We start from the raw sequence: 25,348 nt of genomic DNA on the forward strand, positions 1-25,348 counted from the left end.
GATCTATTTCTCTCTCTCTCTCTCTCTCTCTCTCGAGCCTCCCCTCATTTTTTCCACGTTTTATTTCTCTTTTTGAATTTATTTATGATTCATTATGTTCATCTCCCTAACATTGTTTAGGGCCATCCACATACCACGTGGACAGGTTTTAAACGATTTTCAACCCCTTCGTGGACAAACAAAAACACAATATCGCACGCTTAGCCTTGGGGCTAATAGCGGTCTCGATCAACTAGATTATAGTTGAGAGAATTCGTTATCGATATTGTTTTTTGGCACATTTTGCATGTGAGCAAGATCGCGCCAAATGACCTATGGGCGAATATCGACCATTTTTGATTTGAATGAAACTTTGCACACGTATTTGGCTTAGCAAACTGAGCATTTTCCACAGATGGAGCTTTTTTACACCCATGAGTTACATTTTAAAAGGGCGTATACCTTTTGGCATAGGTTTTATTCGAAGCATTGTAGCCCAGAAACCGTTGGTTGTATAGAAAAACTGTCTGAGAATGAGTTGTAAGGAATTAAAAATGCACCATAAAAAAAATATACACTGTACAAAAAAATTTTTTTGACCAAAAAAATTAAAAATAAACATTAAATTTCAATTTAAAAAAAGAGTTGAATTTTTTTTTATTTTTTTATATTAAAGAAACTTGACGTTAATACGCAACTTTTAAAAGAAAGTCCAGGATGGAGAAATGAAAAATAATTTTTTTATGGTAGATTAATTTTTTTATAAAAATTCTAATTTAAACATTTTTCAAAATATTTGTATTCTGATGATTTCAAAAGATGCAGAGAGTCATTTTGAACCAAAAAGCTCTTGGTAGTTAACATTCTAAAGGCATCGGTTTTCGAGTTATTTTTAATTTAAGCTCGAAAAATTATTAATATTTAGGAAAATACACGTTTTTCTTAATTTGTCCGTGGTTCTCCAGCAAAAACCATATGTTCATTGGAATGCTTGATCAAAAATATACAATTCATTCCTTGACAACAAAATGATTGGATAAATAACTCAAGCGCTGTACCTTATCCTACCTACACGTTCCCCCTTGCCGAATGTTTTATAAAAAACCTAAATTAATCCACCTAGCGGTCAGACTCAGCCTTTCTCATTCGAACTTATTATTTATAAAAATAGATTTACATGAATGCTTAAATCCAATAGAGGTATATTCACTTCAGACTTTTGAACAGCATATCAAATTGTTATGAAGTTTGTTATTTGTAAGTTTGAGAGATGACTCGTTTGTATGACACTAGTTATGTTCAAATAAGTCGCGTAATACTTGAGATAATAGACTTTCGTTGTTCTAACAATTTAATACATAACGGTTGCCTAAGTGTGATTACAATCAAATAAAAAGGGAACGTATAGGGCAGTCAACCTTTGAACCCACGTGTTCAATCATAACACTAATTTTGTGGAAATCGGTTCAACCATCTCTGAAAAAAGTACTCACTCACTTTCAAGTAGTCTTCGGAATATGTTTCTTTTCATAGCTGGATTTCACATTTTTAAACATAACAGCCAAAGTAATAATCCGTTTGCAAAAAAAAAAATCAAAAGGGTCTTATGGGGCAACAAGACCTTCCATATGACACTGATTTTATGAAAATCGGTCCAGCCATCTCTGAGAAACATGAGTGAGATAAAATAGTCTCCAGAACACGTTTCTTTCCATAACCTCTGAACCACATGTTCAATCTTCATAAAATTCAATAGTTTAGGGTTTTTTGGGTAGCTCGTTCATTTGAAACCAATTTTGTTAAAATCGGTTGCGTGGTTTCTGAGATATTGATGTTTCGTGATTTTTACATTTTGATACATAACCTCTAAACTAGAAATCAGATTGCAACAAAATTCAATAGGGGTTTAAAGGGCAACTAGACCTTTCATTTGCAATTAATTTCATTGAAATCGGTTCAGCCATCTTTGAGAAAATCGAGTGAGATTGGGAGGACGTTACACACACATACACACACACATACACACACACATACACACACACATATACAGAAAAAGCTCAGCTCGCCGAACTGAGTCGAGTGATATACGACATTCGTCCCTTTTTGGTACAATATCAAATTTAAATGATGTTGAGGCCACATATTTTGATCGTAGCAATAGTTTTAAATAGTCTGCTGGTTACGATTCTTTCTATAACTTTCAAACCACATGTTTAAACATTATGAAATTCATTGTTTAAGGGTTTAAAAGCCCATTTTTCGAATTCAATTATTTTCATAGCTTCTGAGATATAAGAGCGATTTTCACATTTTGACGCAGCGCCAAAACTAAAAGTTTGATAACAATGAAATTCAATAGAAACCTAAGCGGCAAATAGACCCTTCATTTGACACAAAGATAGAAAGAATCGGTCAGACCATCTCTGAGAAAAGTGAATGCGAAAAAAAGGTGCACATACACACGTACACACCCACACCCACACACACATGTACACCTATACATGCATGCTTGCAGAAAATGCTTGATTCGTCGAACTGAGTCGAGTAGTATATGATATTCGGCCATTTGGGTCAGAAAACCTTTTAATTAGCCAATGATCGTTAGGAGAAAGTCAATATGTTTAGTTTCATTATGCGATTTCACATTTTTATAAACAACGGACAAAGTTACAATCCGATTACAATGAAATTCAATAGCAACCTATGGGGCAACTAGACCTTTCATTTAACACTAATTTTGTGAAAATCGGTTCAGCCATCTCTGAGAAAAATGAGTGAGTTTAAACAACCACAGGATAACTTTTCTTTAGATAACTTTTGAACCATATGTTCAATCATTACGAAATTTGAAAGTTAAGAGTTTTGGAGACAGCCGGATATCATTTGCAATCAGTTTTATTGAAATCGGTTGTGTGGTTTCTGAGATATTGATGTTTCGTGATTTTAACATTTTGATACATAACCTCTTGACTAAAAATAAGATTACAATGAAATTCAATAGCAACCTATGGCGCAACTAGACCTTTCATTTGCAATTAATTTCATGGAAATCGGTCCAGCCATCTCTGAGAAAAGTGAGTGAGAAAAAAAAGTTGCACATACACACACACACTCACACACACACACACACACACACACACACACACACACACACACACACACACACACACACACACACACATACACACATACACACATACATACATACATACAGAAAATGTTCAGTTCGTCGAAAGGGGTCGAGTGGTATATGACATTCGGCCATTGGGACCACTTTTATACCTTTGGTTTTTCCAGTGATTGCAATACCTTTCTAGGAGAAAGGCAAAAATATGTTTGTCGTGCAACACTACCTACTCGTTTACTAATAATAACTGTTTGTAAAGTACGCAACCAATAACTACTGGGTTACCTATAATATCTGTATTCGTATATAAATACGATTGCTCTTCTCCAGAAGTGTTAGTAACAGTTTGCATTTTGTGAAGATGAATAAAGTGAAAATGGAATACACCAAGCCCAAATGCTGCAAACCCTTTCCTGATCATCGGTGCTCATCAAGCTTACGCAATTTAAACGTTATTGCAAAATTAAAAATATTGAACAGTCAAGCTCATTTCAACACGTCTTTATAAATTTGTGATTCGTGTAGTTATTGGAATGATAGTCAAGCCACCATTCATCCCTTCGTTTTTTACTATTCAGAATCTGGAACACTTAAGAATATCAGCTTCATCATAATATCGGAAGTACTCCATCATGATACTGTTGCGGTTCAGGTGTTCATTGCCAAATTAATGAGTTTTTTGAAAACAACAATAGAGTTAAAAAAAGCGATATTAATGTCTGATGGAGTTGCCTCACAATATAAAAATAGAGAAAACTTAGCAAGTTCAAAACAAAATATAACGTCGATGCAGAGTGGCATTTTTTTGCGACTTCTCATGTTAAAGGCCCATGCGATGCTATTTGTGGCATATTAAAACGAAAGGCAGGAAATGCAAGATTAGCTAAAGAACATGAACATCCCATTACAAGCGCAAAAGAATTGTATGATTGGTCTAATCAGAAAAATAATAAAAATTCATCAAACATGTCATTTAGTTGGGTATCACATGAAGAATATGAACAAGGAGTAACAGAATGGAGCAATATTTTCAAAAAATCTATAATAATAGCTGCCAGACAAAAGCATTACTCTTTTGTTCCGATTTCAGAAAATAAGATACAAACGAAGCTGTTTTCAAAAGATGACGAATCATTTACTTAGGATGTATATAAAATATAAGGTGAAACTAGTTCTGTAAAGTATCTATGTCATAAAAAAATATGTTCCTAAGATAATAAAACTCGAAAATAAATATTTGATTCCTATATATATTTATATCACTTAGAACATTTAACTCTTTTCTTGAGAACCGTTGGCCCAATCGTTTTGTTGTCAAGGAATGAATTGTATATTTTTAATCAAGCATTCCAATGAACGTATGGTTTTTGCTGGAGAACCATGGACAAATTAAGAAAAACGTGTATTTTCCTAAATAATTATAATTTTTCGAGCTTAAATTAGAAATAACTCGAAAACCGATGCCTTTAGAATGTTTACTACCAAGAGCTTTTTGATTCAAAATGACTCTCTGCATCTTTTAAAATCATCATAATACAAATATTTTGAAAAATGTTTGAGTTAGAATTTTCATAAAAAAAATCAATCTACCATAAAAAAATTATTTTTCATTTCTCCATCCTGGACTTTCTTTTAAAAGTTGCGTATTAACGTCAAGTTTCTTTTATAAAAAAATAAAAAAAAATTCAACTCTTTTTTTTTTAAATTGAAATTTAATGTTTATTTTTAATTTTTTTTGATCAAAAAATATTTTTTTGTACAGTGTATATTTTTTTTATGGTGCATTTTTAATTCCCTACAACTCATTCTCAGACAGTTTTTCTATACAACCAACGGTTTCTGAGCTACAATGCTTCGAATAAAACCTATGCCAAAAGGCATACGCCCTTTTAGAATGTAACTCATGGGTGTAAAAAATCTCTCCACCTGTGAAAAATGCTCAGTTTGCTAAGCCAAATACGTGTGCAAAGTTTCATTTGAATCAAAAATGGTCGATTAAATTTTCGCATATTTCCAGGCGATTTGAAATGATTTTGCTCATGTGTAGGATAAGTACAACGATACACCGTGCCCCAGAGTGCTGAGTCAAGAAAATTTCCAGCTCGGAAAGTTCCTTGACTCGATCGGGAATCGAACCCGATATCACAACCGTGTGGGAGAGCTAGCCGACCGGCATCGCTAACCACAGAGCCACGGGGACCACTATCCCTTCGTGGACAACTACTCATATAAATTCTAAAAACTTTGTATGGACCGTGGACATTAGACATAACCACCCCCACCGCCCCCAAAGCTGTCCACGTGATATGTGGATGGCCCCTTACATCTTCCTTTGTATTTATCTCAATTTTTTTACACTCTGTCTTCAGGCAGATCATTCTTTTTCTTCTGTACCTCTTTCTAAATTGTCTTTCACCTATATTGTTCTTTCTTACTGAGCTCAGCGTTTATAATTCATGTTTAAGATATTTTATGTAAAAAATATGTCAAGGTTTTCATGATTGCACAAGAAAACTGTATAAAAACGAAACAAAAGTAACACAGATCTGGTAGCGACTGAGTGTCTCGAAAATAGAAACTTCAGTGACCAAATGCCTGACAAAAGAGACCAAAAAGAGACCACAAGAAAACATTTTGGAAAAAATCAGATGAAAGGGAAAAAAATTCAATTTAGAAAAATAAAATGATTGTTTTAGAAAGGCAATATAAACGAATAACTTTTGAAGAATGATTACTACGATATTCCCGAATTGCTTGAATGTGTAATTCATCACAATTACAACCATAAATTCCAAACGAGAATCTAAACTAGAAATGGAAGAAGAGACTTTTAGGTGAAAAAGAGGCCATTTTAGGTGAAAAAAAACTTCAGAGATCTTTCGTTGAAAAACGACACTTTCTAGAAACTGGCTTTAAAATAGAGACCAAATGAAGAAATCCCCTGGTAACAGAATTCACCAGAAACAAATATCATTTATTTTTCTGCAAAAATACTAGTCAAATTTAAACCATCAGGAAATCAAAATATCTATTTATTATTGAACCGACAATATGAAAAAAACCAGGTCGCTTTTTTCAATAAATTTTGTTGTTTTTTTTTTCAACCTCTATTCAATCGCTGAAATATACGTTTCATAATAAAGTTATGCGACTCTATTGGTTAATTGAAATCATGGTGCTCCATTTTCGAGATATTTTCAGATTAAGTATACCAACACATAAACTATTCAACCAAATATACGCTGTTCTCCATCAATAATAATTAGATCTTCATAATGTAGAATCATGAAAGGGGATTTCGGGGTTATTTATCATTATTTTTATTCTTATTAGTTTTTCGGGCAATGATAAAGTAAAAGGTAGATGGATGAGAGAATAATAATCTATTATTTCTCTCCTTTTTACTTTTCTAAAGCCCGAACTCTCAATGAACAACTTCCTTTCTCTTTCTGTATCGCTCATTTCTTTCAATATCTTTTCCTTTGGATGATTGAAAAAAGAGTAAATAAATTTGTTTTCGAGAATTCAACTCAGATTTGGGATCTGAGACCTTGAATGCAACAAGAAAAAGTAAAAATGAAACTTCACAATTAATTAACAGACTTCAAAAATTTGTTATGTACTTTTATTCTATTGGCTGTTATTTTAACGAACAATTCACCAATATCACCAACATTTACCAATATGTGATTCAAGATCGTTCAAGTTTTCGGGTAAATTTTTTATCACATGGCTTCTGAGACTTAACTAAATTGAATAACAATAGAGCTTGTCTTATATTGTTTGTCCATTACTAGACAGCCTTTCGTACAGCTATGACAGTCTAGAATTCTTTTTACCATTTTAAGCGACAACGATGACTAAGAAATTTGTTGGCACAACAACTCATTGCAAACCAGGTGCGCATAATCGACCCAGTAGTGGCTACAATGACACTCCGTGGGCTGTCACACTCCAGAGCTGCACTGTGCTGTGTACGGCGCGCGCGATGTCTGACTGACGAACCCGCCTGAGGTAGCTTGTGTGGGAGCTTGAAGGCCGATTCCGCCTGACTGGCAACCACCGACGGCTCACACAGTTAGTCAGAGTTACCGAGGTTTATTAGCCAAGCCGGCAAAATGCGCAGAATTTGGGTGACATAATTTACCGCCTACCACTTTCCGATAGACACGCAACAGCAAGCAACCCATTCTTGCAATACTTCCTGCAAACAGTCTGAATGTTAGACATACTTGCGCGGAGAGAAACACTCACTAATTAAGTCCATTGCCGTTTGGCCACGAAAATGGCTTGAAAAAATTTGCATTTCAGCAAGAAATAAACAGCGAGATTTAATTGGTTCCTGGCCGCGGCGAATTTATGATCACCGTAAAACTCGGACCACCTTGACCGTCCGTGCAAGGATAATCCCAAATGGGATTTGGCTAAATAGCCGCCTTAATGAGACTGCACCGAAGAAAGCGGCGAGGCGTGCTTCAAGGGCGAATGGATCGGTTACCCAAGCAGGGCCCTCATGAATCACTGCATCTGTTTAAAACTTTAAATGGCAAACAGTTTGGAACTTCAAAGTGGCCCAGCGGGTGCAGTTATTTCACAAAAACACAAGTTTGCAATTATAATCCGACATAATTAGTCAATAGTGCCTTGCGATTGACTGAGGCGAATCATCAAGCGCCGAAACGAAACCAGAAACTTGCCGCGTGATCTCAATCTTTCGACCGTTTTTCAATTCAAGAACTCGCGTTGGCACCTAACACGTCCAATTCATTGAGCCCACCGACAAAAATGTCCAGATTCGACGCCAGCAATTAATTTAATACCACGAAGACAAAGGACCCCACCTTGTGAACCAAAACCAGCGGAAGGCCCTTCTACGGACGGCGGGTCCCAAAAGCTCTATCAATAAGCCTACAGACCGAAGGAAGCTAATTGAGGATCTTGCAGCAGCGATTCATTTCTGCGTACGGCATATATTTGTCTGCATAAATCAAATTAAGCCGCTTTCGATATAGCCGCAGATCTGTTCGGTGCCTTCTTTCGGTAGTCTATCCACTGCCAACGAACCAGTTAGGTTGACAGTTGACCACTTGGCCACACCAGAGCGGGACGAGAAAACTAGTTATCTACGCGATTTGAGTAAGTGTTTGTTCGTTTGTATTTTCTGTGCCACCCAGCGATCGGCGGTTGACGCGATTTGTGCGGTGCGAGTACTCCACGCAAGACCAGACATTAGGTACTTTTGAGAAAATACCAAAACGAGGAAGGTGCTTAAAATAGATCCCAACGTCATTCTTTACTCTGACTGACCGTTTGATGTTGATTTTTGCAATGGGAACCGATGGGTAGTTTTTTTTTACTTCAATAGATTGATATGCATGGCAGAGATACGAACCTGTTTCAGGTTTGTATAACACCTGTACGAGCGGAGAAGAGAGGTGAGAATGAACGATGATGAATTCGATCAAATAAAGCGAATTCAGATCGAATCGCGTAAAATAGATTGGGTTTGGTCGAAACGAATATTTGTGCACAGCACAGTTGTGGATTTTATTAAATGGAGAAACATTTCAGCTAAATGTTACAAAAGTAGCGAAAGCCAAAGCCAAAATATTTGGCGGAGTGCCTGCTTGAGTGAATCAATGAGGAAATTGAAGCAGTTTTTCTCATTGGTGTTTCTTCAAAGATTGTGTTTAGATTCAGAAATTTTAAAAATATGTAAGAGTGCTGTATGAAACAAATATAACAAGGCGTTATCCGTAGAATACCAGTAAATTATGTTGAAGAAAGCATTCATAATACTGTTAAATTGAAATTAAAAACATAAAAAAAATTGAAAAAGGTAAGATGATTAAGCTGATATATAACCCTTTGACAAAAAAGCCACTTTTTCAAAATTCTTTTAATTGATTTATTTTTAGTTTTACCCAATTGCCACAGTCGATCGTGATTGGTTACAAGTGAGCCGAATTTTAAAGAGGTCCAAATCGAACGCACTCGTCAATTTAACACATTCCAACCGACACGAGCTGGTTGCACGTTTTTCTTGGTATCTGCCGATTGCACAGTTTACAAATAGTCAGTTTTGCACTCCTTTCGAGCGGAGTGGCAAGAGGCAAAGTGGTAAAGGTGACCAGTCACCGAGCACGTGTTGACACCTGTTGTTTTTTGTTCGTCTCGCTAGCCAGGCTACCAAGCACTAATGTGTACATGTGTGGGTTTGAATCAAACCACTTCCAAAGCATGCTCTCGCATTGATTACAGCCCATAGCTAATTTGAAATCTGGCGATTGTCATAAATGGTTTCATTGGGGCTAATCCCGGAGAAGGCGCCACACTTTCGAATCTAATCCTAATCGGTAAAGGTTCGTTTTAGTTAAAAAGTTGAACACGGCACTCAGCTTTCAGTTAAGTAATCATTTCGAAGCGTAGGATGTCATCCAACAAAACGTTTCTTGTCTGTTGTCTGATGATAATAAATTGAAAAGGCAACCTAAATAGTTTGCGGCCCCTTCTAAGAGATTTCAATTTATGTAGTTGCTTACACAGATGTCACCTTCGGTGCAGTTAGCGGTTTAGGCATGAAAAGGCACTTTTTTAATCCGAAGTTAATTACTGTAGAGATTTATAAAAGCGGCTGCTGCAATGGACAAATCATATGCAATGGTAATTGGAGTTCGTACACCGTTACGAAAGGCAATCACCGACTTTGCGTGGGCCATCCGTATTTTCTGCGTTATTAATAAATACTTAACAACATGAAAACGTGGGGGGTGCCCCTAATAGCATCTGATGAAAAGTGAGACACCACATCTTATGATACTGATTTTTTTACGATCAACATTAATCGTAAACTTGGTAGCCCCTTGATAATCCAATGACTAATATCCGTCAAACGGTTATGAAAAATATTCCACCTGAACTAGATTTTGTAATCGAAAGCCTTTCCCTTCTTAGCCATACCCTAATTCTCCATCGGGCAAAGTTTTGAAGGATGGAGAGTAACAAAACTGGTAGTCGGTCGTTACTGATGCCCACACTAGACTTGCAGCAGCACAGCTGCCACCACCTTCGGATCCGGTATTTTCCGAGTGGGTGCCACTGCAACAAGTGGGAAAGCAACAATTTATTATGTAAAATTAGAGTGGAGTCTCGCCTCGCCAGTTAGCATACAGAATAAGGTAGCGATTGGATGGTGAAAAATAAATTACGATCGAATGCGATTTGGATCTCGATGCTACCAGGAAATTGGTTCACGGTGCTGGTGACGGTGCTCACGACATAGATGTTGTCAAGGCGAATATAGTGAATGATTACATGTCAAGTTTACTTGAATCCGTTTTTTGGGATTCAGGTAATTTTTCAAACTGATAATGAATAGTGGTATTTTCGACTCAAAATGCTGAGACATATACTGCCGTTCTACGCATAGTTGTCCCATGTTACTTTTGGTCGATTTTCGTTTTTTATCACCAATGAGTTTATGTTCACGTATATTTTTGAAAAACTTTAAAGAATAACATTGTTTGTTCCGAAAATCTTGAAAAACCATACCAAGTCTGTTTGTCCCAGCGATGATTTTCTACACATTTTTGTCCCACTAGATATTTTCTATTCTAATTCATCCCACTAACCACTAATTCCCACATTTATAACTTGGGAAGTGCTACAGAGCACTAAAGACTTCTCCTAACAACGTTTGGGAAATTACGGGTTTCAGAAATTCGATACCGAAAATCACTTTGCTTGATTATTTAAATGGGGTACGTACATATCTTTATTAGGGATAACTAAGCCATGTTTGCTGGTTTGTAATCTAAATGCTTTTCCTTTTCGAGCATAAAAGAAGATAAACGCATGAGATTCATACTAATTAGAAGTTGTAAAAACTGTCTTTTGTGTGTAGCCAAAATGATAAAAGCCCAACAACGTTCAAATATGAACGGAGTGGGCAATCTAAAAAACAATTCCCCTTTGTAATGGTAAGTCATCTGATACTTATTCAATTAACTAAACTTTCATCTCGACTATCATCGTATAAAAACGTATAAAAACAACAAGATTAGCGTGATCAGTTTCGTTAAAGATTAAACAGCCTTGTATCCCCAGTACGAACTTTGTATTGGGAAACATCGAATGCACGTGGTGGGACTGATATGCGTAGAAATTATCTATTGGAAGGCAAATTTCTCGGCATTATTGTCTCAGTGGGTATTTTATGGAAAAGAGTGTTAGATCGAAAAACCTTCAACTAGATTTATTGAAAACAGTCTATTGCAAGGTAAAACTGGTTAGAAGCTCATAATTTCATTTGTCACATTGACGCAATGCGTAAAAGTATTGTAAAACTTTAGTACCGTTTTTCTCGTTTGCATGATTTGGAACATGGGACAAATATGTGTAGAACGGCAGTATAGCAAACAAACCGCTTTGACACGTTAGTTATCTTATTGTGACGTCAAGTACTTCGAGTTTTGTGAAAATGTCTCATTTTGTGTCAAATGTTTGTCATGTCCGGGAAGTGTTACTTTTCTCATTTCATTCAAATAAAACGGTGACTGAAGCGCATAAAGGATTAAAAAAAGTATATAAAAATAACGTTTTAAATAAAACAAAATGCCGTGGTTGGTTCCGTTGCTTTCAAGACGGTAATTTCTATGTTGAAAACTGACCGCGTAAAGAAAGGTATCCTCGAAGACGCTGAATTGAAAATATTGCTTGATAAGGGTCCATGCACAACGTAGGAACAGTTTGCTTCGGTATTAGGAGTTACCCGGCAACCCATTTCCAATCGATTGCATGCTTTGGTAATGATTTTAAACAAAAAACTTGGGTTCCGTATTATTTGAAGCCATTGGACTTTTAATGTAGCTTTTGCCTTCGAACAACTTCTCCAGAGGCGAAAAAAAAATTTTCTTTATCGCTTCGTAACGGGTGACAAAAAATGAATTCATTACAGAAACCAAAAGAAAAAAATGTCACAGATTGTTGCGGCTGGTTAAGCTGTGTTCGAACGGAACGATCCCTGAGGAACGGTATCGAATTTAAGTGAGGCGATTTATCCAAGCATTGCGCGAAAAATGGCCACAATATGAGCAGAGCAACGAAAAAGTGATTTTACTGCATGACAACGCTCGGCCTCGCACTGCCAAAGTCGTTAAAATTTACATAGAAACGCTCAAATGAAAAATCCTATTGAATGTTCGATTAGTTTCATGATGAGGAAAGTCTCAAGAGACGAGCAATTTTATCGTAACCGTATTGGAGATCTGTCAAAAATATGGGACAAAGTTGTAACTAGCGATCGGCTATGATTTAAATAATTTATAAATAACTATTTTTTTTCAAACTAAATTTCTATTCTTAACAACGGCTTTTACCCGTTAACACACAAGTTTATTAAGCAGACAGAATGTGCAGTAGGGAAAGCGAAAAATAAGCGAACTGGAAATATGATACAAATTTGACAGAATATACCAAAATAAAGTTATATTTCAATTTAAAGAACCAACGTGAACTCAGTTGCGCACCCAATAATAGGTATCGACTCGCAATAGCATCCATATATTGTATGCTCGTACGTGATTTGCTCGTTGTGACGGAAATTTGAACTTTATATTCATTTTTACTACCAAGCAGTAGAGTTATAGTGGTAACAAATGTGTTGCAAAATTGTTCTAGGTTTTATCTATCCAACAAGATAAAGATGTTTGCAATCCATCATGTGGTTTAAAAGTTATTACCTTTTGAAATCTGATGTAACATCAATGCTGATTTCGTTTTCGTTTTCACAGAATGTACCACAGCATATGAAACAACGAGCTATTCCTGTGTTCAAAAACTTGATGATAAAATTTTTATGCAAGATAAAGCTATAAAAGGAAAAGCTAAAACAAAAACGCTAATATTCGCTTAAGACATCATGGTTGGTACGCAAAAGACGAAATGTATTGACCATGTCCGGCACTTCTAATCTACAATAATTATTCTAGAAAATCATTTCAATCCTCCAAACAGACCTAAGTCACCTCAGCTATTAGCACCAATTAACGTTATCAGAGTAAACGTCTATATCGGCTGTTTGGGACAAAAATAGCAACAGAAGGACGATATTTGTGTCAATGTTTTCATTCCTACTGAACGATAAGGTATTCCAAAACAAAGCAAAGTGAAATTATAACAAATTGCCAGATTGTCTACGACCAGTCTCGCATTTATATTTGAAATTACTGTAGCACAGGAAGTGCATTCGAACTCCAAGAAAAATAAAATTGTTGGTGTCATTTCATTAATATTTATCTTTCATACATGTATTACATAAATACGAACGAAAATGAATACAGCGAAAGATACACACAATTCTAATGTATTCGGATACATTTCAGCTGCACCAGCACTATAAATAACCCGAACGGTGCTGTTCGCGTTAGTTCACTTAAAACTAGCTGCATAATGTAAAAGTTAATAATTCAATCATTCGTTCTCTTCTCTCACAGCCTTCGTTACACCGGCGAGTTACACCGTCAAAATAGAACCACAGCTACTCACATACACGCACATGCCAACTTGTCGAACACGATGGGTAAAACCGGTGCCAAGTTTACACCACTACATTCCTGCTATTTGACATGAAGAAATACGGTCGAGTCGAGACGAAGAAAACATGCACCACGAAAATGACGCCACAAAGAAGCACAAAAACATTAATTTATTTATAAAGAGACACACCGTTTTCCGATCCGACAGAGTCGCGAAAAGCGAACCGAAAAGAGAATCGCTACCACCAAGGAAAAATATTGTTTCGACCGACTTACAAACACCACAGGGGGCCACGATGCTGAGCATATAGTTAAGACCTAGCTTAATGGCGAGATTCTGCATTCGAGAAATATTTCCCCTAACGTCGTTGATGACAATTAGATAACAATCACACCGAGCTGCCGAGTTACCCCTTTCCGAGACGATTTATCTTTGTGTCGGACTTTCGTTTTCTCATTTGCATCACACACATTCCGTATAATTAGTATGTTGAACAATCCTCCAAAATGGAACCACTAGTAAGCACTGCACAGAACAACTAAGTTGTAACACTAACGACAATGGCGACCTGGAAACCGGAAAAACGAACTGGAAAAATCGAAGATTTCCCACCTCTACTTAGTATGCAAACGAAGCAAACGGCCACAGTCACCACAACACCCCACACGCTACGGGCACTACTAATATCGTCGCTTTGCTAGTATGCTGCATCTACCGGCTATCCACTGAATCGTGGTCAGCAGTAGTGAACTCGATTTTTGTCCCGTTCTGACTGTGTAGTGGTTTGAAGTGAATCATCGCTAGTCAAATATACTAAATGTGAGCGGTGCAGGTTCACTTTAATATCTATCAGAGCTCGAATGTACAAAGTAACGGATCTCTAGTAAATCGAATTGGTGTGAATCATTAGGATTAGGTCATATTATTCGGAGAAACTTTCAGAAAACAGCTCCGTCTGTGGTTAGGAAGTTAGCGGTAGTACCAACAACATCTGTCGTAATTTTGTTACATTGCGCTTATCGGGGTATTTTTTTTCTCATATCTAGGAGGCTAACATTAACATTGCTGGTTGTGTCGATTGATAACACGATTCGCCTGTCTGTATAAGCGTGAAAGTGTAAGGTTTTCAGTACGCTTAGCAGAGTGCAAAATACATACGCAAACAATGAAGCGATAAGCTAATCAACTTGTCGTAAGTTTGATAGCGGAATCAGGTGGAAAGAAACGAAACAAAATTCATGTTTGAAACTAATAGAAAAACAGTAAGTCTTACCAATCTCATGGACTATAGTAACTGCTTACGTAAAATTATTACCCGACAAATTTTTCAAATTGTCTTTCAAATGCCACCATTTGTCATTGCACTGTGCAACAATGCTACCGCGGTTGAATCGGGCTAATCATACCCCAAACAAACAAATAGCTACGAGGAAGTGAATGGCGACTGACATGCACAATCGGTCAAATTTTCCCACCATTCATCGTTTAACCGCTGCATCAACGTTCACCACCATCATCATGTTGTTGAAGCTGCTGCCACCATGAAATTACCTCCTGCCCAGGGAGTACAGTACAACTCCGGCAAAAGAAGTGACTTGTGGCTAATTTACATCGCATAATGTAATGAGCTGCTGTGAAGTGCTACTTGGTGTTCCAATCGTACACTGGGGACCGTATTCGCATACCAACTTTCTTCGATTCAATTATGCTTGTTGAAGGGAATAAATTAAAAGACGGATTTACCTTGAGCTGAATTTCTTATCCGGTAAGCAATTCATAGTGCGTGTTAATGCTCTGATATTTGCAGGTAACATCATTTATTTATAAGCTCGGGCTCCATGAAAAACAGTTTTGCTCAAATTGATTTAAGAAAATAATAACATAAATAGCACTACTTCGACAAAAAAAAAAGAAAAATAAAGCATTTGGCTCCATTGTAAACTGATATAAGTATCGGTTCCTTAATTTCTACTGATGTTTTGTACATTACTGCCCATAATCGCATATCAGTCCCAGCTTCATTTTCATCAAGTTAACAAAACAGCGCGTTAAGGTGTTTTTCTTTCTTAAGTTATTCCAGCTGTTGAGCGTGGTTCATTCCCATATTTTCGACATAATATAATGAGATAGACATTTACCATAACTTCTCTAGAAGAACGACAAAAATGCAGGTGGGACTGGTATGCGATTATGGGAAGATTACCAAATAGCAAAAGTATAATTTAAGAAAAAAACAAATAAACAAAAAGAATGTGAACGCGACTATACATAATTAAAAAATTTGAAAATTGTGAAAAACTTTTTACCAGAGGCAGAATAGGCGACATTCATAAATCACCCTCCCATATGTAACGAAACGTAACGCCAACACCTACCCCCCATAAAAATTACGTAACACTATAAAAGAATTTGCTTAACAAAAATGCTCGTTTTTAGAGAGTCTCTCCAGAAATTTTTTATTACGTAACGCTGATCTTGCATTACCCTCCGCCCCTCCCCTATGTAACAAATCGTAACCCCCCTCCTCTAACCCCTATGAGCGTTGCGTATTTTCTGGATGCTGTCATAATTTTTTATTTTGTAATTTATAAATATTTTTTGCTGAATCGCTGCTCATCTATAAAACAAATGAGCCTTTTCACAGCAAAGAGCCATATGTTTTAACGCAACTGTCTTTCATACGAATTGAACTCTGCTGACATATATTCAAAAACTTACTAATTTATTAAAAAAAAATAAAAATTGAGAACTACAAATCTCATTGAAATGGCATCAAATATAAAGTAAGAGATTCAAAAAAAAGCACACAAAGTTATAACAGAAATAGATTCTACGTAGCATCCTCCACAATTTGGCGTATGCAAATTATTCACAACTGTTTGCAACACTCCTGAAATGAATTATTCAAAATGTAAGTAACATTACACATTTTTATAATTGGTTTCAATTTCTTTACAAAAAAATTTGTTTCAATTTCTCTATTAAAACCCTAAATTAATCCACCTAGCGGTCAGACCCAGCCTTTCTCATTCAACGCTTCAATCGAATAAAAGTATATTCACTCTTTAGGTTCTAAAATAATGATGTTGTAATTGATGTATAAAATATGAAATTTGACGTATTGTTAGTGCTTAAGAAATAACGAAATAAAAGAAATGACTTTTAATTTCGAACAATTTCATCACGAGCGATACCGGGAACGTTCAAATAGTTCGAAACCACATTTAAATTATGCTGAGGCCACGTATATTGATCAAAGCAAGTATAGTTTTAAATAGTCTTTGAATTTCTCTTCGTTCCATAACTTTTGAACCACATATCAAGTTGTTATGAAGTTAGTTATTAGTAAGTTTAAGAGATAACTCGTTCGTATGACGCTAGTTATGTTGAATAAGTCGTGTATTCTTTGAGATAATAGACTCGTTGTTTTAACGATTTAATATATAACGGTTGCCTAAGTTCGATTATAATCAAATGAAATGGGAACGTATAGGGCAGCCAAACTTTGAAACCACATGTTCAATCATAATTCGTCAGTTAACCCTTAACTAGCCCGTTCATCTGATATCAATATTGTTCAAATCGATTGTGTAGTTTCTAAGATAATGAAGTTTCGTGATTTTCACATTTCGTTACATTACAGACGAAGTTACAGTCTGATTACAATTAAATTCAATGAGGTGTTATGAAGCAGCTGGACCTCTCATTTGACACTAATTTAGTGAAAATCGGTTCAGCCATCTCTGAGAGAAGTAAGTGAGTATAAGTAGTCTTGTGAATATTTTACTTTTCATAGCTGGATTTCACATTTTTAAACATAACAGGCAAAGTAATAGTCCGATTGCAAAAAAAATCAATAGGGTCCTATGGGGCAACTAGATCTTCCATTTGACACCGATTTTATGAAAGTCGGACCAGCCATCTCTGAGAAACATGAGTGAGATTAAATAGTCTCGAGAACACGTTTCTTTGCATAACTTTTGAACCACATGTTAAATCTAAATGATTTTCAAAAGTTGAGGGTTTTTTAGGTAGCCCGTTCATTTGAAATTAATTTTGTTCACATCGGTTGCGTAGTTTCTGAGATATTGATGTTTCGTGATTTTTACATTTTGATACATAACCTCTAAACTAAAAATCCGATTACAATAAAATTCAATAGGGTCTTATGAGGCAACTAGACCTTTCATTTGCAATTAATTTTAATAAAATCGGTCCAGCCATTTCTGAGAAAATCGAGTGAGATTGGGAGAGCGTTACACACACATACACACACATACACATACACATACACACACATACATAAAGAAAATGCTCAGCTCGTCGAACTGAGTCGAGTGATATACGACATTCGGCTCTTTGGAGCACTTTTATTCCTTTAGTTTTTTCAGTGATTGCTATACCTTTCTAGGAGAAAGGCAAAATGTGAAAATGTAACATAGATACCAATTTTAAATTTTTCACAATGCTTGAACAATTTTCTATAATATTTTTACAATAACATAAACACGCTTGCAAAAAAGTTTGCATATGATGCGCCAAAGTAGCCCACTCTCAGGATTCAATGAAATTTTGCAAGTGTGCAGGTCGCTGTGTATACGGTTCATTCCATACGATATTACCACGAAAAAGCACGAACTTGGCATTGACCATCACGGACTTGGCTCAAAGTTAGAGGAATTATTCTGCTAGGTTCACTTTAAAAAATCTCAATTTTGCTGTCGATTGGAATACCCCTGCTCTGTGGTCTTTCATAGACACAAGATGTTCGAAAAAACCGGAAATATGATTTTTAAAGAAAATAAACCAAGGAATCCCAAGGATTTTTTCTTGCATTTTAAAATTGAGTTGACAAGTTTTCAAAATCAAATTTCCTGATTTTCCCTGATATTCTCAGAAATATAGTTTCAATTTTCCTTAAAGTTTTCAGAATTTGGCACCAAAAAGTGCAACGTACAGGGTGACAAAAAAGTCCGGTAACACAGGAAAATCTCAATATTTCAAAGAATAAGCAGAAAATCTGAATCGGGCTTTCATAGCTTTATTCAGTAACTCATAAAGATACTTCACAGACGATATCTAGGAATTACACCACCTTTCTCTGATCGAACCAGCTTCAGACGTCTCGGAAAGTCGTCGCAAGCGGCGCGCACGTGCTCCATCGGCATCTCGTCCCAGATTTTCGTGATAACTGCGTTGATTTTGACCCCTTTATCGATAAAAATAAAAGGCAGTTTACCTCTCTTGCGAATGGCTCCCCAAACCATCACTGACGTCTTATTTTGGAACCGGGAAACGTTCAGCTTGTCCGCAGGAGCTTGCTGGAGGCTCACACTCCAAACTCGATCATTTTGGCGATTGACTGTTTGCTCCAAAACAAACAGCTTCTCGTCCGAAAAAATAATCTCGTCATCTGCGCGCCAGCCGAGCAACTCCCGCGACCGTTGGTACCTCTTGTCCTTTGTAGCCCCATGAACCACCTGTTTTTTGTACGATGTAAGTTTTAAATCCTTGCGCAGAAGCAGGCGGATTGATTCTCGGTTCATTTTAAGGTTCCTTGCCAGCTTCCGTGCAGATTGGGCGATTGGGGATTCCGGCGAATCCGGTCTCGTATAATCTTTTCCAGCCTTGGAGTTCTCACAGACCTTGGTCGTCCAGATCGTGCCTTGTACTCGGTGCCTCCGGTCTCTAGGTACCGATTCATGGTCCGGTACACGAATTTCCGGTTGATTCCGAGCGGTTTTAGGTGTTTGAATATGTGTCCGGGTTTGTACCCTTTCACATATTCAGCGATAACAGCTGCTCTTAACTCTGCCATGGCTCACAACTCAATGTAAACAAACTGCACAGAAACGAAACTCTGCCACTTTGGGCAGCAAAGTTAACCCTATCATTTGACATATAGATGGTACCAGAGAGATGCAACCTGTAGGCTACAGGCGACCTCAAAAAAGTGTGACCGGACTTTTTTGTCACCGTGTAGATGAACGCAACTCTGAAACCTTCTGAAAGTATTTGATCTGGTATGAACTATGAAACCGAACAGTTGCGGTCCCGATTTGACTTTTTATGCTAGGATAATAATTTTTTGCGCTAAAGAGCCATTTAAAAATTATCGCGTATCGGTCAAAATTTTTTCTGATTGTTTTTCAGTTTTCCCTGATATTCAATGATTTCCTGATTTTCTGATATTCACTCATTATTATTTTGAAACATGGGTTTGTAAAATAAAGTTTAAAAACTTGAAACCTTTTCAAATTTTAATCCAGATAAATTTTCAAAAACAAAGTATGCAAAATTGTTTAGTTTAGTAAGGCCTACACAGTTTTTTTATTAAGGTACATGGAACACTGATTTTTATTTCAATAAAAATGAAAAAAAAAACATTGACGAGAATGTTTAATTGACATTTTTTATTTTCAATAGAAACTTAATTATCATTTCTTCGAATACAGGACGTGAAAAGTTAGAAGAAACTTATGTATAACGATAACTACAAATTTGAGTAATAACCAAGATATCAGCAAAGATCAATTTAATTTGAGAAGATCGAGACGAAAATAACGATTTCCTGCATTTGAATTGGAAATGCTGTTGTATTACTTCTCAATTGTCTTGTAAATAAAATATTGAATTAGCTTCACGATATTCTTGACAAAATTTTTCTTCAATATATTTTTTAAGAATAAATCTCTGGTTAACAAAAAATCCAGCCAAGATTTTTTTTACCACCCGTTTGTCAAAGCAGAATCTTTAACGTTGTGGCTAGGAAACTCCCTTGGCTAAGTTATTTCTAGCATCAATGTTGAAGGTCAAGACATTTTAAACAAATTTCAAAATGAAAAGTTTTGAACTTTGCCAGAACTATTTTGTGTAAATCCGTAAATTCTATGGATTTCCCCTGATTTCTACGGAATTCTCTGTAAAATACACAGTATAAATTCTGAAGATTACAAGCCACGTAATATATTTTCTTATTCAAATTTCAGTTGCTTCTGACATAAACTACGATTTTGTTTGGAAATTATGTGTAATATCATTTGAAATTCATTTGCTTCTGACGTAAACTATTTTGGTTTGAAAATTATGTGCAATATCAATCAAATTTGCGTGGAATATCATGAAAATTTCGCTCATAAGCGATAGAGGCAATTTTTTATATGCGATTCGGCATAAAATTTTCTTACCATGTAGTACAACCGTAAAAGTGGAACAAATTCGTAGATCTACGGAAAAATCTGTAGGTCTGGCAAGCCTAGATCGATGTTATTAAACCGCAGTAGTGATACCTGAAGTCCCGAAACTAAATCGCTAAAATCTTGAAAATATTTGACTCAACAAGTTTCAGTTTTACGGATGAATACACGGTAAAGTAAAGAGAAACATTTATTCAACTTCTAAACAGTTTTTTTGCACCTCGAGCAAATTTTTCTGAGATCTTACGTCTTACAAATAATTTCGGAATTTGTCACAAGTTTCTAAATGAATACATGAAATTTTACCAATTTATGTATCGTTTTTTTTTGTCGCAATTTTAACATCCTCTACTAACGTTGTGGAACAAAGTAGTTTAATCATAACGAATAGATCTGAGAAAGTCAGGCAAAGACTGTGGTTTGAAGGATTTATTAAAATTTTCTCATCTATCATTACGGATTGACAGAGATGCTCAGTTCTCTCACCTTGTATTTTTAATACAACACAACACCGATTTCCATTTTTTTGCTGTGAACATTTGAAATAGTTACCCACAGTAATAGCACTTGGCAATTTGTAAATCAATGAATTCAAAGCAATTGTCATGGGATAACAAAACGCTTGCTCTAAGAGACTGCGAGTAGGAATTATTTGGCCAAATCAAGCAAAATATTCATGCGTTAATATTTATGCTGTCTAGGAAGCAGCATCGCTGTACCTATCTAGAGAAGAAACGTCAGAAAAACTCCATTCAAAGGCTTTGATGTTATCATATCTCAATGGTTTGAACTTACTGTTTAGTATTGTTTCTGCAGTTGTTGTGTATGCAAATAATCTAGAGAGTATGAGGCAGGCATCACCTAAATGAAATAATACACTCAGTGGAACGAGCGTATCAAAAGTAATACCAAAAGTTTTATGTGAAATTTTTGTTCAAACATGAGGGTTTTTACCACGTATTACAGCAATACGATGAAACATATAAACAATCACTAAATTAGAAACGAGGAGCGTATATCGCAGTAAAATTAAATTTTATGTTACTCGGCTGTGCAACAAACATCGTCTTCTCTTAAAAATGTGATTCGCTGCGACACATCAAACATGACGAAACGATCCAAAATCAAAACAAAGCATTCCTGTGCGAATGCACACACATCCGACACATCCGCCAAATCCAATCACTCGGCCTTACGCAACAATGCAAGAATAGATCCGGGTCCGATTCGGAGCCGAAGTTTGAGCGAACGTTTATGTCTAAAGAAAGCAATGCATTCTTGGCTGGTGTCAGTCAGCGCGCCAGACCGCCGCGCTGGCGCTGCAGCTGTGCAATATTTCTGCTTCAGCCCAAGCGGGACAAGCGAATCCCGTGTGGCCGACATTAATGACTCAACGCGGTATCGCCGTTTGCAGTTCGTTGATGGTCGATCGAGGCCGGTGATTTACATGTGGATCGGAAGTGAGGCCAGATTTTTTTGCCAAGAGTCGAGTAAAAATAACGAGCCGCTTAGGAAGACCAACCAGTAATTGCAACACGGTTATGCGCTCGACTAAAGAGGCATACTTTTTATATTCACAACCGGTCTTGTGTGGCCGTAAAGATGCAACATAGCACTGCATTGTTCAGTCGCGTGTAGAAGGGCTTCAACTGGTCCGCCAAGTTGGCGATCATTAAATGGTCACTCGAGCAGGTCCAGTAGTAGTGTTGACACCCCATCAGCGTCGTGGCTATCCCTGCGAACGCGGCATGGTGATTTGTGTAGATGCTCAGTACTGCGATAAACGTTCCTGGCAGCGAAGAAAAAAGGCGATTCCACTAGTTACATGAATTTCGAGAGTAGATGACAGACAAAAGAAAAACAGAAACAAGTCAACGAACAAGGTGACGGCTTGCGGTTGATGTGTACTAAACATAGTCTTCCTACCGATGGGAGGAAACCCCAGCGGAAACAGTGAAAGTGATTTAATTAGATGTCTCGTGACAAAGAAATCGGTGAACCATTTTAAAATGGCAATTGAGACAATCATATTGTAGGAGGTGATAGCCGAAAAGATTTCGCTAACAACCAACCACTTCCGCTTAGCGGATTGCTCCACCCCGCTGAAGAGCGTGGTCCGATTTATATTTACTTAATTAACTGCCACCATACTATAATTCCAACTTTAGAGAACTACAATTACCTTCGCAAACGAGTTCGCCAACGTCCAAATGCACACTCCGCCAACTGGCGACCACAGAAATTCCATTGCAAGCTACATTTCACCGGGCGGCACATTATTAGTCGCACATGAACCGCCAGAAGCCGACGTCTAAATGTGGAAGAAAAGCGCAAAAGTGCAGCAAGACATAATGCAAATGTAGATCAAAAGTCAGTCAACCATTTCTTGAACCGCCTGCGTGCTGCCACCGAAGACTGGTCACCTCTTACAGTAGGGCTGCATATGCACACATATGCAGCTCAATAGTTAATCATAGCTTCATAGTGCGGTATTTGGGCCAGAGAAGACGAAAGTCCGAGCAACGGTAAAAATGAGTGGCATTTGAAATAAGCTGAAATTAGCAACCGTCGGCTTTGTCATAGTGGAAATGTGCCACAAGCTACAATCGAACCGTTGTTCGAAGTTTCTCAAATACTTTTATTACATAACGTTTACTATTTTTTTTATTATAATAAAAATATTGATTTCGAATGTATAACCGAAAAACTCCTTAGGAACCGCAATCTTTTTTTCGTTCGTGTGAAAAAACAGCCAGTTTATTTGATTGAAATTTGTTCGAACATCAGTACCATACAGTTTACTAATGCGCCAATGTTAGAATAACAAAAAATGGTGAATAACTGAAACATTCAAAACCTCGATCAATTTCATATTCCTGATTTTCTTTAATTGTTTTTTCCATTTGTCAAAATCTTGAAGACATTTCCATAAATGTGTTAAATCCAAAAGAATGGTTTAATTTGCAAAAGAAAACATGGAGTGTTGAAACGAACTTCAAAACATCATCACATGAAATATTACCAACACAGAAGAGAGCTTCATGTAATATTCAGACAATAACACAATTACAACATTTTTAAACTTATTTCAGCTACATAAAATCTGAGATGAAAGTAACCAACCTAAAAACTTTTTATTTTCTTTTGGAAACTTACCAATTTGCATAGCTATATGTTAACGTGAACCGATTTTAAAATCTGCATGTTTCTTACCTGGAAATAGAAGGGGAAAACGAAAAATATTGTATTAAAAACTTAAATTCAAAATAAGCATGAATATATAAATTATACCTTCCTTATGAGTTATGAACAGTAAATTTGATATTCACAAATTTATCTACACAGGTAACAAAACTATTGCTTCATGCTGTTACTTGCCAGGCAAATGTGTATTTTGTCGAATTTCATACGGAAATTGATCGTATAATCGGTGAGAGTTTGATTACAGAGCCTAATAATTGAATGGTGGCTTCACAGATAAAATAGCATTGCTGACGGTTCAACTGTTGCCGTAGAGTAAACAAACTAATTCCAGCGCTTTTTCGAGCGCCAAGTTTATCCTGATCAGTCACAACACACAACACGAGTGCCTAGTGTAATGTATCATTCGACCATAACGCGCGCACGGCAGACCACAGATATATTAATATTAATATCGCAAAACAGTCGTATATCAGGAGAAACAAACAAGCACCACCCATTTGCATGTTTATGGCGAATAGAAGGCAAAACTCCAAGCACTTCTAACCCATGTGTGTAGGCGGCGGAGTGTGTTCACGAATGCAAGGTAATTGCACTCGGATCACTTTGACTGGCTTTGAACGAGGCGACGGTAAATAAATAACTTTATAGTAGTAATTCTTGCGAAACCAACCGACTCCCGTCAAAATACCGATCGATGTTTCATTAGGCTTGCAATGACAGCAGCAAGGGAAAAATCGTGTGACAGTTTTCTTTTTCGATAACACTCATCCGCCTATTCAGCGGATTTTCAGGATTTAAATTGGAATTTAACGAGGATATAAAAAAGAGTCGAATTTCACAATGCAAACAGGCTCAAATCTTCTAATTTTTTCAAAGACTTTTGAAACAAAACGAATTTGGAAATGAGTCAAAGTTTACAATTCCCACGAACAATAACATCTAATTAACGAGGTGAGCCGGCGACTAGCGATAACATAATCGCTGACGCCATGCGTTTTTCGCAAACGGCGCCTTTAATTCAATGCAGAGTAGCGTAGCGCAACCTCATTGCTTGATTAAGTCTATTGATTGAAAAACCAACTCTAATAACTTATTGAATTAAATTGACTGAGTAATTTTGCACATTATCAACCACTTCAAGCACTTACCGCAATGGTTTCAAATGATCTTCGGATGTGACCCGCTAATCAGCGGTATTTACAGTTATTACCTACTTTATGAAACAATTCAAAGCAGCAGATAATGATGTCATTTTATTGTGATACGGGGTGCTAACAAAGCCTAAGGACTAGTTTATATACATACT

The 25,348-nt window shown here is 36.6% G+C and overlaps 1 protein-coding gene and 1 long non-coding RNA gene across 6 annotated transcripts in view; one reads left to right on the forward strand and one right to left on the reverse strand.

The window, feature by feature from the left end:
* The window catches only part of LOC129721797 (uncharacterized), a 44,685-nt gene extending 28,642 nt beyond the window's left edge, over positions 1-16,043 (forward strand). Inside the window, exons 2-3 of the long non-coding RNA XR_008727497.1 lie at positions 13,600-14,617; positions 14,689-16,043. This is a non-coding gene — a long non-coding RNA (uncharacterized LOC129721797). The remainder of the gene's footprint in view (positions 1-13,599; positions 14,618-14,688) is intronic.
* Positions 1-25,348, reverse strand: part of LOC129721789 (dystonin) — a 293,217-nt gene that overhangs the window by 182,221 nt on the left and 85,648 nt on the right. The gene's annotated exons all lie outside the window — the stretch shown is intronic.

This window comes from Wyeomyia smithii, chromosome 2 (genome assembly GCF_029784165.1).
Source record: "Wyeomyia smithii strain HCP4-BCI-WySm-NY-G18 chromosome 2, ASM2978416v1, whole genome shotgun sequence".
NCBI lineage: Eukaryota > Metazoa > Arthropoda > Insecta > Diptera > Culicidae > Wyeomyia > Wyeomyia smithii.